At 34.2% G+C, this 14473-nt stretch overlaps 1 protein-coding gene across 4 annotated transcripts in view; it reads right to left on the bottom strand.

Annotated features, from left to right (window-relative positions):
* The window catches only part of BASP1 (brain abundant membrane attached signal protein 1), a 77900-nt gene that overhangs the window by 2454 nt on the left and 60973 nt on the right, over window positions 1-14473 (bottom strand). Inside the window, exon 1 of one of the 4 annotated variants that reach the window (XM_074208432.1) lies at window positions 13102-14300. The exons of the other annotated variants lie outside the window; for them this stretch is intronic. The gene's annotated coding sequence lies outside the window, so the exon portion shown is untranslated. Of the gene's footprint in view, window positions 1-13101; window positions 14301-14473 lie in introns of those variants that run through there. 4 annotated transcript variants of the gene reach the window in all.

Raw genomic sequence — 14473 nt, 5'->3', positions numbered from 1 at the left:
GAAGCCCTAAAATGGCAACACCAGCCATCTTAGGTTTACTGTATAGCTAATGAAAAACTGCTTCCTTCTTTAAAAAGTCTATAAAAGCTGTTATGTACTATACAGATCATAATTTCCTTTTGAAAATCAATCCCAGAAGACTTAGATTCTTTAGAAATTCTCTTATTCTTACACATGCACAAAAATACATTTTCTTGTATTTGAATACCTAGGCTAAAATAGAACAGATTCACCCTACCCTGTAATTAGCAAAGGACCTGTTAAAGTCAAACAATAGTCCAGGTCATTAAAAATAGAGTGTATACTCCCACTATACTTAGTTTGTCAGCTAGTGTAGATTCTGTATATTGCTTTTAAAAAGTACTTCAGTTTTCGATAGCGGCTTTTAAAGTCAGGAAAGGAAAGCATATACCAATGAGATTTGAGGAGGTAGAAATTCAAATCATATGCCAATTAAAAGAAGGTTGGTGTGCTTTTACTCTCCAAGACTATGAAAGAAAAAAATCCAACAATCTAAACTTACAGCATAGATCTATTGTTTTTATTGTTTGTTGCATAAGGCTTTCCAAGATTCTTGTCACTTTCCCAATCAATCTAGATCAAAAAGAGGACTTTTATGACATCCTTCAGTGGAAGCCTAGGGAATTCTTGTTCTCTTTGAAATAATATGCAAAGTTATCACTTTTAGATGTATCACATGTTAGTATAGTTTATATACAGACATCACCAATAGTGTTGATAAAAGATTTATTATGTGCATGATTATGTACACTCTGAGGACTACAGAATATAAATAAAAAAATGAATTTAGTGCAAAATGGGTCTTTGTGTGGTCATCTAGTTTAATGATTTCATTTTACAGATGAAGAAAATGAGCCTCAGAAAGATGCAGTACTATTGCTTATTATTCACTTGTAAATTGTTATGAAGTACAGAGCTAGTAAGAGATCAGAATCCAGGTCTTAACTGCAGATCCAATACTTCTCTAATATTTCATTAGTGATTAAATGAAAATAAAAGTAGCCAATGAATAAACTGTGCATCCATGTATTCTTACCCCCCCCCCCAAGTAACTGCTTGGCCTTGATTAAAGCCTTTGCCTTGGAAAAGTGTCTTTGCTCATTTTGGCTTCCTAGTGTGAAACACAAATATACTTTCCTTATAAAGAGCTATAATTAAGGCAGAAGTCATTACTTAAATAAATAATATGCCTTGAAATAGATATGGTTTATAACAATCTGATCTAATTTTTAACTGGCTCAAGTGCATATAGAGTCAGCAAATATGACTAGCATGGATTCCTACAGAAATGACATATAATGAGTAAAGGAATGGAAAAACTGACAAGTTCACAATACTTTGCCTCATAGCTCTACATTCCACCTATTTAAAGACAGAACAAAAATGAATGTTCTTTTTTTTTTATTAATTCTCCCTAAAACTGCAGCAGAGAGGGGGGAAATGGAGGATAGGTTAGACTATCCTCTTAAGATATTCTTATAATAGTAATAATAATGTCCTGTCTAGATTCAAGGACTAAAAACAGCATAGTCCCTTCACTTATCAAGTATTTGATTCTTTGTGTGACCATCCCCACCCCACCTCCCATAAAGTATATGCATTAAAGAAATGAATGAGATGTGTGGGATTCATTTGACAAAACATCATCAAGGAAACATCCTACTGGACTGAAGCTGTAGGTATCTGGATAGTCATTCTTTCTTAAGTTTGTATAGAAAACCACACTCTTTTTTTGTCCTTTTCCTATCTCTTTTAACTACTCTTCCATCATGCTCAAGTTCTTCATCTTCCCAAATATTTAGAACAGGTGCTACCTTAGGATCTCTCTTGTTCCCTTTCTTGCTCTGTTCTTTCCCCTGACAACTTCATTTACCCCATAGCTTTGCCATTCAAGTTTAAAATAGATGACACCTAAATTGACACCTAGTTTTAATCTCTCTTTCATGATCTAGAATACATTTACAATGACTGTTATCATCTCTTCCCACAAATTTGCTCTCCCTTTGACTCTTTCTGTCAGTGGTATAACTATTTGGATCAGCGTCCCATGTTCAAAACTTATGTGATTGTTTCTTTCTCCATATCCATTATTCAATTCATTTGCTCACAACCACAATTCTAATATCCATTCCTTTTCTCTCTATTCCTACCACTAACCCCCTACTCACCCCCACAGCACAGGTTTTCTTCATCAGCACATTCCAATACTTTATCAAAATACTAACAGATCTGCCTGAGAGAAAACTTTTGGGTTCCTTTTTGCCTGGAGTGGTCTATTCAAATTCCTTAGCCTAACATTAAAGGTTCTCCAATCTTTCCAACCTCATTTTATATCACACTCACATAAACCATCCAAATTGTCCTACTTGTCATCATCATCATCATCATCATCATCATCATCATCATCATCAAAAAAAAAAAAAAAAAGAGAGAGAGAGAACAGTTCAGAGCAAGGTCAATAAACACAATGATCATCAAATCAACATAATATGCAGGATTCCAAAGTCATAGACTCCATAATTGGAGGGGGGGAAGGGAGGAGAAGTGCATTCTAATATATCTTCTTTGAGACCAAGTTTGAGCATTATCATTTTTGAGTTTTGGTTGTTAGGGTTTTTTTTAATTCACATTTATGTAGTAATTGTGTATATTATTTTCCTGATTCTAATTACAATCAGTTCTTTTAAGTCTTTTTATGCTTCTCTATTAATCATACCCACTATTTCTTATAATAAAGTCACTGTTTCATTATATTCATTTCCACCTTTTTGCTTAGCCAAATAATGGACAATTATTTGTGTGTGTGTGTGTGTGTGTGTGTATATATATGTAGTGTTTATCCTTCATGATTGGCACATAGTAGGCACTTGATAAAAAAGAAACCACAACTCCTCCAATGATTATTCCCATCTTTGTCATTTTTGCCAAAGTTCCACCTTCAGCAAGAAGCCTTTGCTGATCTCCCTTAATGTTTGTGCCTTTGCTTTGTTAATTCTCTTCAATTTTACTCATACTACTTACCTAGTGAATACCTGATAAAAATAATTATTTGCATGCTGTGCCCCCCCCATTAGAACATGTGCTCCTCTGAAGCAGGGATCTTTTTTTTGTATCCCCAGAGCTTAGCACAATGAAGCTACATAATGAAAAATTAATAAATGCTAGTAGAATGATCACTAGTTGACCGAAGAGATAGATAGCTGTCAAAGATATTTTAAAGGTAGACAAGACTTTGCAACTGATGGGGGCTAGGGAAAATAATGGTCCATAAACTAAGACTGTAAATAGAGGTATCCCCCATAATTCACAAATTGCTTAAGTCAGGAAACAATTGTGAGATAGCTAGGGCAGCTAGAGACAACACAACACCAATTTAGATTAACTTAAATTATCTTACAGAAAACTAATGGAACACTGTAACTCTGCTTGTTTTCAATTCCCATAATATCATGGCTCCCCCAAGATAAGATGATCTCCAGAAATCCCACATGAAGATCTTTTCTACTCCCTCAGTTGACTCTTCCCAATTGGGGGAAGGAGTAATAAACTGCTCCCAAAGTCTTCCTTAATAGAGGCTCCTGAACTTTCCAGATAATTCCTTATTTTTCTATTAGTGTCTCTGCTTAATTTCTACTACCTCACTCATCTCCCTCCCCCCACCCCCAACTTCAAATTTCTTTGGCATTTTGAATAGATTTTAAACTCATTAGGGGCAGGGGCTATCTTATCTTACTATAGGTATTCCCAGCACTTAATACAAATAGGTAAAAATAGCAGGTGATTAATAATGTTTATTGGATTGGACATACTTAACACTAATAAGTATCTCATAAAAAGTAGAAGGAAAACACTGAAACTGATGAAAAATTTAATGGCATCATGAGGGCAATTAAAGATAAAACTAAAAGTAAAAGATTTATCCTCTTCAATTTCTTCACATTTGTTTGCATTCACTTATCCAAAATTTAGGTCCTTACTTTCTCTTTTGCAGTAACCTCCTAAGTGGTCTGCTTGAATCTAGATTTTTTTTCTTTGTGATCCAACTTCTACAAGACTAGCAAACCCACATAACTAAAGCATATTGACTTTTATTTTCCTGTTCAAGGAACTTCAATATCCATTTTTAATTGCTGATGGGGTTGGGTTATGACCAAATTCTTGTAAGGGGGAAAGAAAAAACAATACTAATCTTTAGCTTTTGTTTCTTTTTCTTTTATTTTCTAGGACTAGATCATTATCACCTATTTAGACAGAAGCTACTCTTAGAAAATGACTTGACAGTAAAGATTATTCATTATAAAAACTACAGCAAACAAAATTTTAAAGGTTAGAGTATAGCAAGCATCACCGGGCCCCCATTCGTATTTTAACAATACACTAGGTTAAAGGTAATACTTAAGAAATGCAAATGACTGGTGACATTCAACCCCACATCAAAGAATAATGTACAATCAGAAGAAATCTCCAAAACAATATTGGGCAACTAAGGTGAATGGTCAACCAGCCTCTAATTGAAGGTTTCTAAAGAGGGGGATCTTAACCACATACTAATGCAATCTATTCCACTTAGGAAGACCTCAAGTCTAAATTTACAGCTCTTGCTCCTGGGCCTTCCTTTTGGAGACAAGCCAATTAAGTCCAATCTTTTTTGACAGGTATTGTCTCTCTCCCTCTGCTTCAGGCTTCTGTTTTCTAAATTAAACCAGTAGTTCCTTCAGCTTATTCTTAGATACCAAGTATTCAAGGACTTTTACTATATTGGTTATTGTCTCTAGATGCTCTGCAACATGTCTACATCTTTAAACTGTAGCACTCTCTTAATTCCTATTACCTATCCCTGCCTTAATGTAACAGCAAAATGTTACACTGGCTTTTTTGACCACCATCACACTAAAAACACATTGAGTTTATAATCCAATAAAAAAAAACCCAAATCTGGTTTAAATTCTGATTAAGGCTCCTCATCTTGTACTTTTGATGCTTAATTTTTGAACCCAAAATGCATTCATTCCTATTGCATTTGATCTTATTAAAATTAGCCCAATGCTGAATGTCTATAAAAAGCTTTTGAATTTTGATTGTCATTCCTTGTTATGCTATCCCTTTGTGTCATTTGCAAATTTGAAAAGTATATCATCTGTATTTTTAATAATTACCTAGCAGTGTGGCCTTAGGCAAGCCACTTAACTTCATTTGCCTTGCAAAAAAAAGAATTATTATTCAGTCATTTCAGGTATGTCTAACTCTTCAACACTCCTTTTGAGGTTTTCTTGGCAAAGCTATTGGAGGGGTTTGCCTTTTCTAGTTTATTTTATAGATGAGGAATTGAGACAAGGTTAAGTAATTTCCCCAGAGTGAATCTTCCTGAATACAGGCCCAGCACACTACCTATTGTGCCACCTAGTAAACAAAAAAATATTTTGCTAAAAGCTAGATAAAATCACATCTACTGCAAAAAGTAAGGGGGTTGAATAATAACTAAGGTCCCTTTCAGTGCTACCATTCATTATGAGGGTCTAAATTTTTCTAGTTCACTGTGATTCTGGTCTCCTGGATCTTTCCAAAAATAGCACTTTGTATGAAAAATCTCATACTACCTTCCTAACAGGAGGAAACGAAGGGGTAGAGGTCAAGTGAAATCACAGGTAGAAGAAATCTGGATTGATCTTTTAAGTACCCTAAAAAACCATGCTCATAGCTATTCCAAAGTAACAATAAGAAAAAAAAAATCAAAGATACAAAAATATTTTTGCCCTAATGGGTTCCACCTAACTCTGCATCATGGCCCAAGTCCTGTACTAAAACTAAATTTTTACCCCCACTCTAAATATTAAGTGGGGTTAGGATAATTAAAATGAAACTAAGGAGTTTGCATCCTTTTGGGAGGGAATGATAGGTATACCTAAATAGGTAAAGCTTGGATGATGAGAATAAAATGTGCTTTGAAATATAAATTAATGTTTTTGGAACTGAATTGACTTGAGAGTGTGGGGGGGGAGAGGGAGAGCATTTCTTACTTGGGACAGTACCAATTTTTTAAAAATCTAATTTTGCAAGTATGAATGTTTATGTATACTTAAGGTAATCAAAAAAAGGCAAATTTAGATCCATAAATATAGTTTAATTTACTTATTAAGAGGAACCTTTCAGAATTATAATACTGATGGATATTTAAACACATGCACCAAACCACTCATTATAGCCAAAAATAATCTTCCAGACAGAGTTAAAAAGTCTGGGTCAGACATCATGAGCTACTTCCTCAGTTGAGATATTGTTTGAGTGAAAACAGAGGAAACAATATCAATCACTTCCCCTTTCACTACACCTTCAGTTCTCTATAACTAAAGTTCAACCTTCTGATAACCAAAACACAAATCACTATCAACCTCTTCAGAAGGATTTGTTTACTATTAGGAATCTGCAAATTGTAAAACTATAATGAACAATGGATTAGTCTGACTATAACTGAAAGTAAGAATGAAGTAGATCAAGGTTACTGAATTTTAAATCTGAATTTCAATCTTGGTTGTGACATTTACTAACCATATGATTGTGAGCCTTAGTTGATTCATCTGTGAAATGGAAGCAGCAATATTTGCACAATTTCACATGTTGCTTGAAAGGAAAAGTACTTTGTATACCAAATATATACATGTCAGTTATATCACTTCTCTTAACAAACTAAATATCAGTAAATATATTAGAGGAAGTACTATTTTAGAAAAATCAGAATTGACTTGTGTTCCAATGACTAAAGTCACAGGCATTTCTTTTTTCTTGTGTTTTTAGACTTCTTTTTAAGACTTAAACCAAAAAGGTTAGTTGACATATTTTCAATTTCTAACACACCAAGAGGCCATTTTATTTATTCTTCAAACTGAAATGTGACCAATACTAGAGCATCTGTGCTAGGGAATCAAACATTTGATTAATAAACTGGTCTTCATTTTATCAGAAATTAAATCAGTTTGATATTAACAGAGGATAAATATATCCTGTTATTCATTTGTCCAGGACAAAAATAAAAAAGAAGGAAAATGGGAATAGTAAGGATGATTTCAATGGGAGCCAAGAATAGTTCTTAAGTCAATTCAGTTCTAAAAACATTAATTTATATTTCAAAGCACATTTTATTTCCATCATCCAAGCTCCTTTACTTATTTAGGTGTGCATATTATTCCCCCAAAAGGATGCAAACTCCTTAGTTTCATTTTAATTATCCTAATCCCACTTAGTATTTATTCTAATTGAATGAAGTACAACTAGGAAATTATCTACTTCCTAAAACAATGTCATTAGAGTTTTGCCATCTTACTGCAAAAACACAACTCATTATGAAGTCCCTTTTCTTCCTTAATTTGCAATTATTGATTAGCAAACTAGGCCAAAAAAAAACATGTTTAGAAAGTCAAATATAAAATTAAGGGGTGGAAGAAGCATCAATGTTTCCGAAGAACTTTTCTTAGGCACATACAAAAATCATGAAGTTTCCTAGTCAGGTTCATTCCTAAGGTCAAATGCTACTAATAACCATCATACCTGATTCACATCTACCTTTTCTCTGGACCAGACATAAGAAATCATATGGAACTGCATAAATGGGACTGAAGTGGACTTCATATATGTACAAACTTCAAGAAACCATTTAGAAATTTCAGAAGGCAATAAGTGCATTATTTAAATTCTGCCTTAAATCCAGCCTCAATATATCAGTATGGCCTATTAAATAAATCCAATTTGAACTCCTTAGTCTAAGGTTGGGGAAAGTATTTAAGCAATATCTTTAATAGCCAAAGACTAATCAAATATTTTTACTACAAAGAAATGCTAACCTTTAAAAGATTCAGTTTGGTATACTGATACTGTTATTTTTCAGTACCATTAAATTCTTGTGACCCTATTTGGGATTTTCTTGGCAAAGTTATTAGTTTGTCATTTCCTTCTCCAGCCTATTTTCCAGATGAGGAAACTGAGGCAAATAATGTTGTTACTCATCTATAGTTACAAAGCTACAGTGTCTGAGACCAGATTTGAACTCTAGGACTGGCATTCTCTGTCAACTGCACTATGTAACTACCCAGTATTTGTAGTTATTCTAGCCTTTTGGTTCATATTCAGTTATGCAATTGATGCAATTACATATTTGCTCAAAATAGGGGAATGTCAAATTACATTTTTGTCAAAACTATATTCCTGGTCAAAGGTTGATTTTTTTAGCTATTTTGAGTAATAGAATGTATCCTCCTTTAGACACTGAAAGGATTACTTATTCTGCCCTTCTTGTTCTTCAATCCAGGAAAGAATGTGTCCTTCCTTAGCCATACGATGAAATTTTAGATTAGAATATTTCAGGAGGTTTAAGGTTTTATCTATTCTTGTTTTATGTGTATATGTGTATACACACACACACACACACACACACACACACACACAAAAGCAATCCACCCCGCCCCCATATAAATATCCTGATCTTCCTCTGCTCAGGGTTGCCATGTTTAAAGAGGGCTACCACCTATTGGCTTATGGCAAATCCCAGAATAAAACTTCAAGTCTAAGCTTGAAAAAAACAGATCAAGGAAATTCATATAATAATAGAATTTGCTGTCTCTACTCCAGGTAAACCTACAAAGATTTTAGAACTGTAAAAAACCTTAGCAGTCAGTGAATTCAACTCTCTCATCTTTCAGATAAGGAAACTGAGATTCAAAGTTTAAGTTATTTATCCTAAATCACACATGTAAATGAGAATCTGAGGCAAGATTTGATCCCAGGTCATCCTGACTCCCTGCCCACTGCCTTCTCCACTATGTCATGACTCTCAAAAAAGAAAAAAGAAGCAAAAGTCAGTTAAATGATTTTAGCTCTACACTTAACACTTGAATAAAACTGTGTGGGAGTCATGGAGATTGTTATGTTATTTCCTCTTAACCTATTGTTGATTGCTCCACAGCTGTACAAAGAACACCAAATGAATTCTAATCATAATTTTTCAAGAAACAAATTTTCCAGGTAGGGAAAGATTTGTGTCTTTTTTACCCTTTGTTTTAACAATTAAAAATACATTTTGGCATTCAAATACGTAATAATTATTGGATTTAGGACATGAAATACTACTCTTCCCTTCAGAGTTCCAACCTCAAAAAAAAGTGATACAGAAATGTAAAACTATTTTGAATTCTTTTGTATCATTATTTATGAGCCATCCCCTAAATAGTCAGCTCCCCAGTTACTTGTTAAAGGCTAGTTGTCCTCATAAAAGCAAACTCTCTTCTACCATTCAGATCTTTTTGTCCAATTTTAGATGGCATTTTGAAATGAATTTGCAAATGCTCTTGGAACATATGCTCACAAAAAGAATTTTCTGGGACATGCAAATGCAGAACTTTTTTTAAGAGCAAAAATTTCATGTACATTTCCACAGGTTGAGAATACTGAAAGCCTGGCCATGTGTATCCTCCTCCTTAGATATTAAATCGTTTCTTCAAAAAGATAAGAAGAAAACCACACCCTACAACTTTCTGCTCTGCTAGTGAGTCAAATCAGCTAAAAAGTTTGTCAGATTCACTTCTGCTAAATCATTATCAAGATTCTCTCAAATTCCTAAACCTAGACCTATGCCATTCAAGCTTGGCAGAGATCAATTTCACAGGACCTTATTTTTGTTAATACTTAATTCTATTCACTTAATTCTGCATCAGATCATACAAGTCTTCCCAGGTTTCACTGAAACCATTCATTCCTTTCTTCGGGATAGTATTCCATATCATTTTTTTCCATAATCTATTGAGCCACTTCTAATTTGATGGACACCCCACTGGTTCTTTACCTCCACAAAATAGATCTACTATAAACATTTTTTTACAATAGGGCCTTTTCCTCTTTCTTTCATCTCTAAAATGTATAGGCCTAGTAGTGGTATCACTAATTCAAGAAAATTCACAATTTAATAACTTTAGGGACATAGTTCCAAAACTGCTTTCCAGAAGGGCTGAAGTCATTGATCATAAAGTATAAACAATTTTTTAAAATGTTTTTGAATACCATATCATCTTTCTTTGGTCCCAAACTGGGTCTAATATTTTGCTACAGTTAAAACTTCAGGAAATTCAAAATTTTGCTATGGTTCTAGCAGTAGAGAAAACAACATTGGTGTACATATTGGAACCAACTACACAGTGTTAAAATTAATCTTATATTTTAAGAAAAAAGGAAGGTAGCTGGCAATTGAGAAAAATACCAAGATTATATGCCCCATTATAGGCTAGTTTTAGAACCTCATTTCCTGAGGTCCTGCTCTGGTGCAGCATAGTTCTTAAATATTAGTCCAGTAAAACCCTAAGCTCTAGAAAAATTAGAATCTCAATCCAAAAAACCCTGGCAAAAACTCAATGTCTTTTTTTTCAGGTTTTTTTTTGCAAGGCAATGGGGTTAAGTGGCTTGCCCAAGGCCACACAGCTAGGTAATTATTAAGTGTCTGAGACCGGATTTGAACCCAGGTACTCCTGACTCCAAGGCTGGTGCTTTATCCACTATGCCACCTAGCTGCCCCAAAAACTTAATGTCTTTGAAGACAACTTAGTTCAAGTTCAGACAAATCCAGTATTAGAAAGTTGGCCAATGGGAGATGAACTTTTGGACCACAATATTCAAAGATCACCTATTGATTTGTGACACAATTTGTAGTATGAGCCTGTCAGTGAAGACACCAGCAGTCATGTGGGGAATTAGAAATGTTTCCATGAAGAAATTGCCACTTGAGAGGAATTCTGAAGGACACAAGGAATTCTAAGTGGAAAAAATGAAACAGGAGTAATAATGCTCAACCTTCACTTTTGAAGACCATGACATCAGGGAGGTGATGCCATAACAAGTACATGAATTGGATTTGAGTGAGGGGGTACTGTGCTGGGTTACCAGCCTCATTTTCTCTTCTAGAACTATCTAGGTCCAGTGGCCAGATATGAATCAGGGCGACCAGAGCTGGCCCTGGATTCCAGACAATTAGGGTTAAGTGACATGTCCAATATCATACAGCTAGTGTCAAGTGTCTTGAGGCTGTATTTGAACTCCTATCCTCCTGACTCCAAGGTCAGTGATCTTTCCACTGAGCCATCTATATGCTCCTTAGACAGGAGTACATAACAGACATGGCAAACAGTCTATGCAAAAACACGGAGAAATAATTTCACAAGTGAGAAATAGTAAGATGGCCAATAGAATATGGGAAAAGAAATGATGTATAATTAATTAGAAAGGTAACTCAAGTTCTGCTGTAGTTTAAGAGCCAAATATATATAGTTGATCCTAGTGGCCCTGGAGAAATATTAGAGTATGAATACGAAAGCAACCTGATCAAGCCTTCACTTTCTAAACACTTTTACAGATGTCTAACAGAAATTAGGGGCAAGAAAGTCAACTACTAGGGGATTGCAATAGTTCAGGAGATAAAGATGGTGTGCAATAGAATGGTAGCCATGACAGTAAAGAGAAATGAGAAGTTCCCCCAATGATCTTCACATCATTTTTTTACCTTTTCCCCCCTCTGAAACAGCATAAAGCTTCAAATAAATTGAGGTTGAAGGAAAATGAATTTTGAATGTTTGAATTTTTATGTTATGAGTATACTTTTTGGTACAATGGGATCGTATATAAAACTGGTATTTATGAGATGCACTTATGCTAATTTTAGACTTGGGGTATAATGTTATGTACTTTAAAATAATTATCAGGGTTTACAGTGGGACTTTTTTCCCATTTATTCTAGTAGAGACACTAACATGAAGAACAGAGATTTCAGCTGACTGAAGTCTTCTCATTTTAAGTTATGAAACATCATGATGTTGTTTGTATCAGGTATCACAAGTTTAAATATATCAAGGAGTTTCTCTTTCCTGAAATGTTCAGAAAAAATTTAACTCACAAAGTAATGAAACTTCTCATAAGGAGAAGGTAATCACCATACTTCCAAGAATCTTAGAATATGAATTAACTATTTATAGAAAGGTCCACTGTAGGGAAGCTCACCATGTCTAAATGTCTTAAAGAAGATATTAGATAACCACTATTCAGGAGTCAAAAAGAATTCCTGCTCTACTCTAATATGGGTTATAATAGATAACTGCTAAAGGCTCTTCTAAACACTGAGACTGTAGGAGATGCCATAAGCACATGAAGTGTTATATTGTCAAATTTTCAGATATCTTAACTTTTTTTGCAATTTTTCCTAAATATTAATTAGTAAAGAGGAAAAATATGGCATAGTAGAAAAATAATAGCCATTAAATCAAAAGACAAGTCACTAAACCTCTTAAAATTGTGAGTTTAATTGTCACCTACTTAACAGAGTAGTTGGGAGGAAGCACTTGATAATACTAAGGGTTATTGGAGGTAAGCTATTATCATTGTTGTTATTATTATATAGAAAAGATATAATTTTACTTCTACTTTTGATATTTTCTAGCATCCTTTTAAAAATTGTCTTTGCAAATTCATTTCCTACAACTTACCAGCACTGCAGAGCCTTTTAAGCATTGCTTAGGACCATCCTATCCTTATAGTTTTGTTTTAATAACTAATTCTAATTAGAACAATTTATAACAATTCATTATTTGACAATATAATAATATGGTGAGCCTTTTTAAACTGTTCTGGGACAGCAAGTTGGCTTAGTAGTTAGAGCACCAGCCCTGAGTCAGGAAGACTTGAGTTAAAATCCAGCTTCAGACATTGATACTTAAGAGCTGTGTGATCTTGGGCAAGTCACCCAATCATAATTGCCTCCTGTTTCTTAGTTGGTCACTAGATCCAGATGGCTCCAGATGAAAAAGCACCTCACTCAAATCCAAATCACTTGTTTGTCATGGTATCACTTCCCTGATGTCATGGTCTTCTATGAGAAGGCTGGATAAACATCACATCATAAACTGTTCTGATTTTTTAAAATTTTTTTACAATTCCATTCTCCACTCAATCTTTGTGGTGAATGAATATCCTTGAGATAATTTTAATATTCCTCCATTCTAAAATCCATTCACCTTAAGGTAAAGCTTGATTAACAAATTCCAGTTCATTACTTACTTGTTCCTTTTGCTTCTTTATTATGTGACTTCACATAGGCTCATCTTCCAGTGGCTCAGTTTCTTTTTCTAAGATTTGCTCTTCCAAAGCATCTGGGATAGATTACAATCCTATGCTTCTCGAAATCATTGAAGTAATCCATACATTCATCTCTAAACATGCTGAGAGTTTTTTCTTTCTGTTCTCTTGGTATCACATTGGGTATTAGTGGCAGAGTCTAGCTTATTTTTTTCTGAAAATACATTTCTTTGTTGTGTTACCTTCCTGAGATGGTGTCAGTGACCCAATCAATGATAGGCAGCTAGATAGAAGTTACAAACTCTAGCCTGGAAATCAGGAGAAAGCGAGTTCAAATTCAACCTCTAATTTCAAAGAGCTTAGAACATTGCTTGGCACAAAGTAAGCTATACATGTTAGCTATTGTTAATGTTATTAAACTTAAGGAAGTATAAGAAGAGCTCTTCTATTTCCTGCTTAAAAACAAAAGTCCTTTCTATAGCATTATAAGCTATTTCCTTTGTCTTCTTTAAGATCTTGATTAGATTTTAACTCTTAGCCCTGATAAATCTAAAAATGTTCAACCCTGTCTCTCCTTTTCTTTTCAATTTAAGAAAAATAAACTACTTTAATCTGATCAAAACTCTTTCCATTTCTGTCTACAAGATCATCAATGGGAATTCCTTAAAGGCCATCTATTTTCATTGCTTCATTTAACCAATGAGGAAATGGGAGTCCTAAAGAAGTTAAATAACTTGACTTGTGTTTCAAATCTAGCGATTCATGATGCTGCCTCTGAAAATCATTAAGAATCAAGAGAAAAAGAAAAGGCAAACTGTTCATTAAAATACACTCAATTATTAGGAAATTAGTACTTGGTAAATCTTGAGAGCTTACAAATTCCTGAGCTTTATCTTGTTAGAGAGATGACCTTGAGCTGTAAGGTTAAGACAATGCTAAAGACAGAGAGAGAGAGAGAGAGAGAGAGAGAGAGAGAGAGAGAGAGAGATGATCCTAGGATGATGAAGTATGCACTTATTGTCTATAGATAAGCTTAACTAAATACAAAGAGGCTTACCAATGTATTGCCCATTGGACAGATTAAATTTTCCAATATATAGCACCACCATGGTCTTAGAGACCATCTCCACAGTTACAAAGAGACAGTGATTACTGTCACTGAAGAAAGAGTTCATACCACACCAAGGAAATTAAAGATGTAGAAATTAGTAAGTATTTAAGCCTAGTGATCATTGTTAATAAAAAACATTGGCTTTTTAAAAAAAAAAGATTTTTGACTTCTGGAAAAAAATTTGTTTAAAGTAATCAAATATAGATAGAGCCATATGGATCCTTTGTTTTGCTGGGGAGTAAG

Source organism: Macrotis lagotis, chromosome X (assembly GCF_037893015.1).
Source record: "Macrotis lagotis isolate mMagLag1 chromosome X, bilby.v1.9.chrom.fasta, whole genome shotgun sequence".
NCBI classification, from domain to species: Eukaryota; Metazoa; Chordata; class Mammalia; order Peramelemorphia; family Peramelidae; genus Macrotis; species Macrotis lagotis.
The sequence above is the reverse complement of the archived record's forward strand: the minus strand, read 5'-3'. Positions and strand labels throughout refer to the sequence as shown.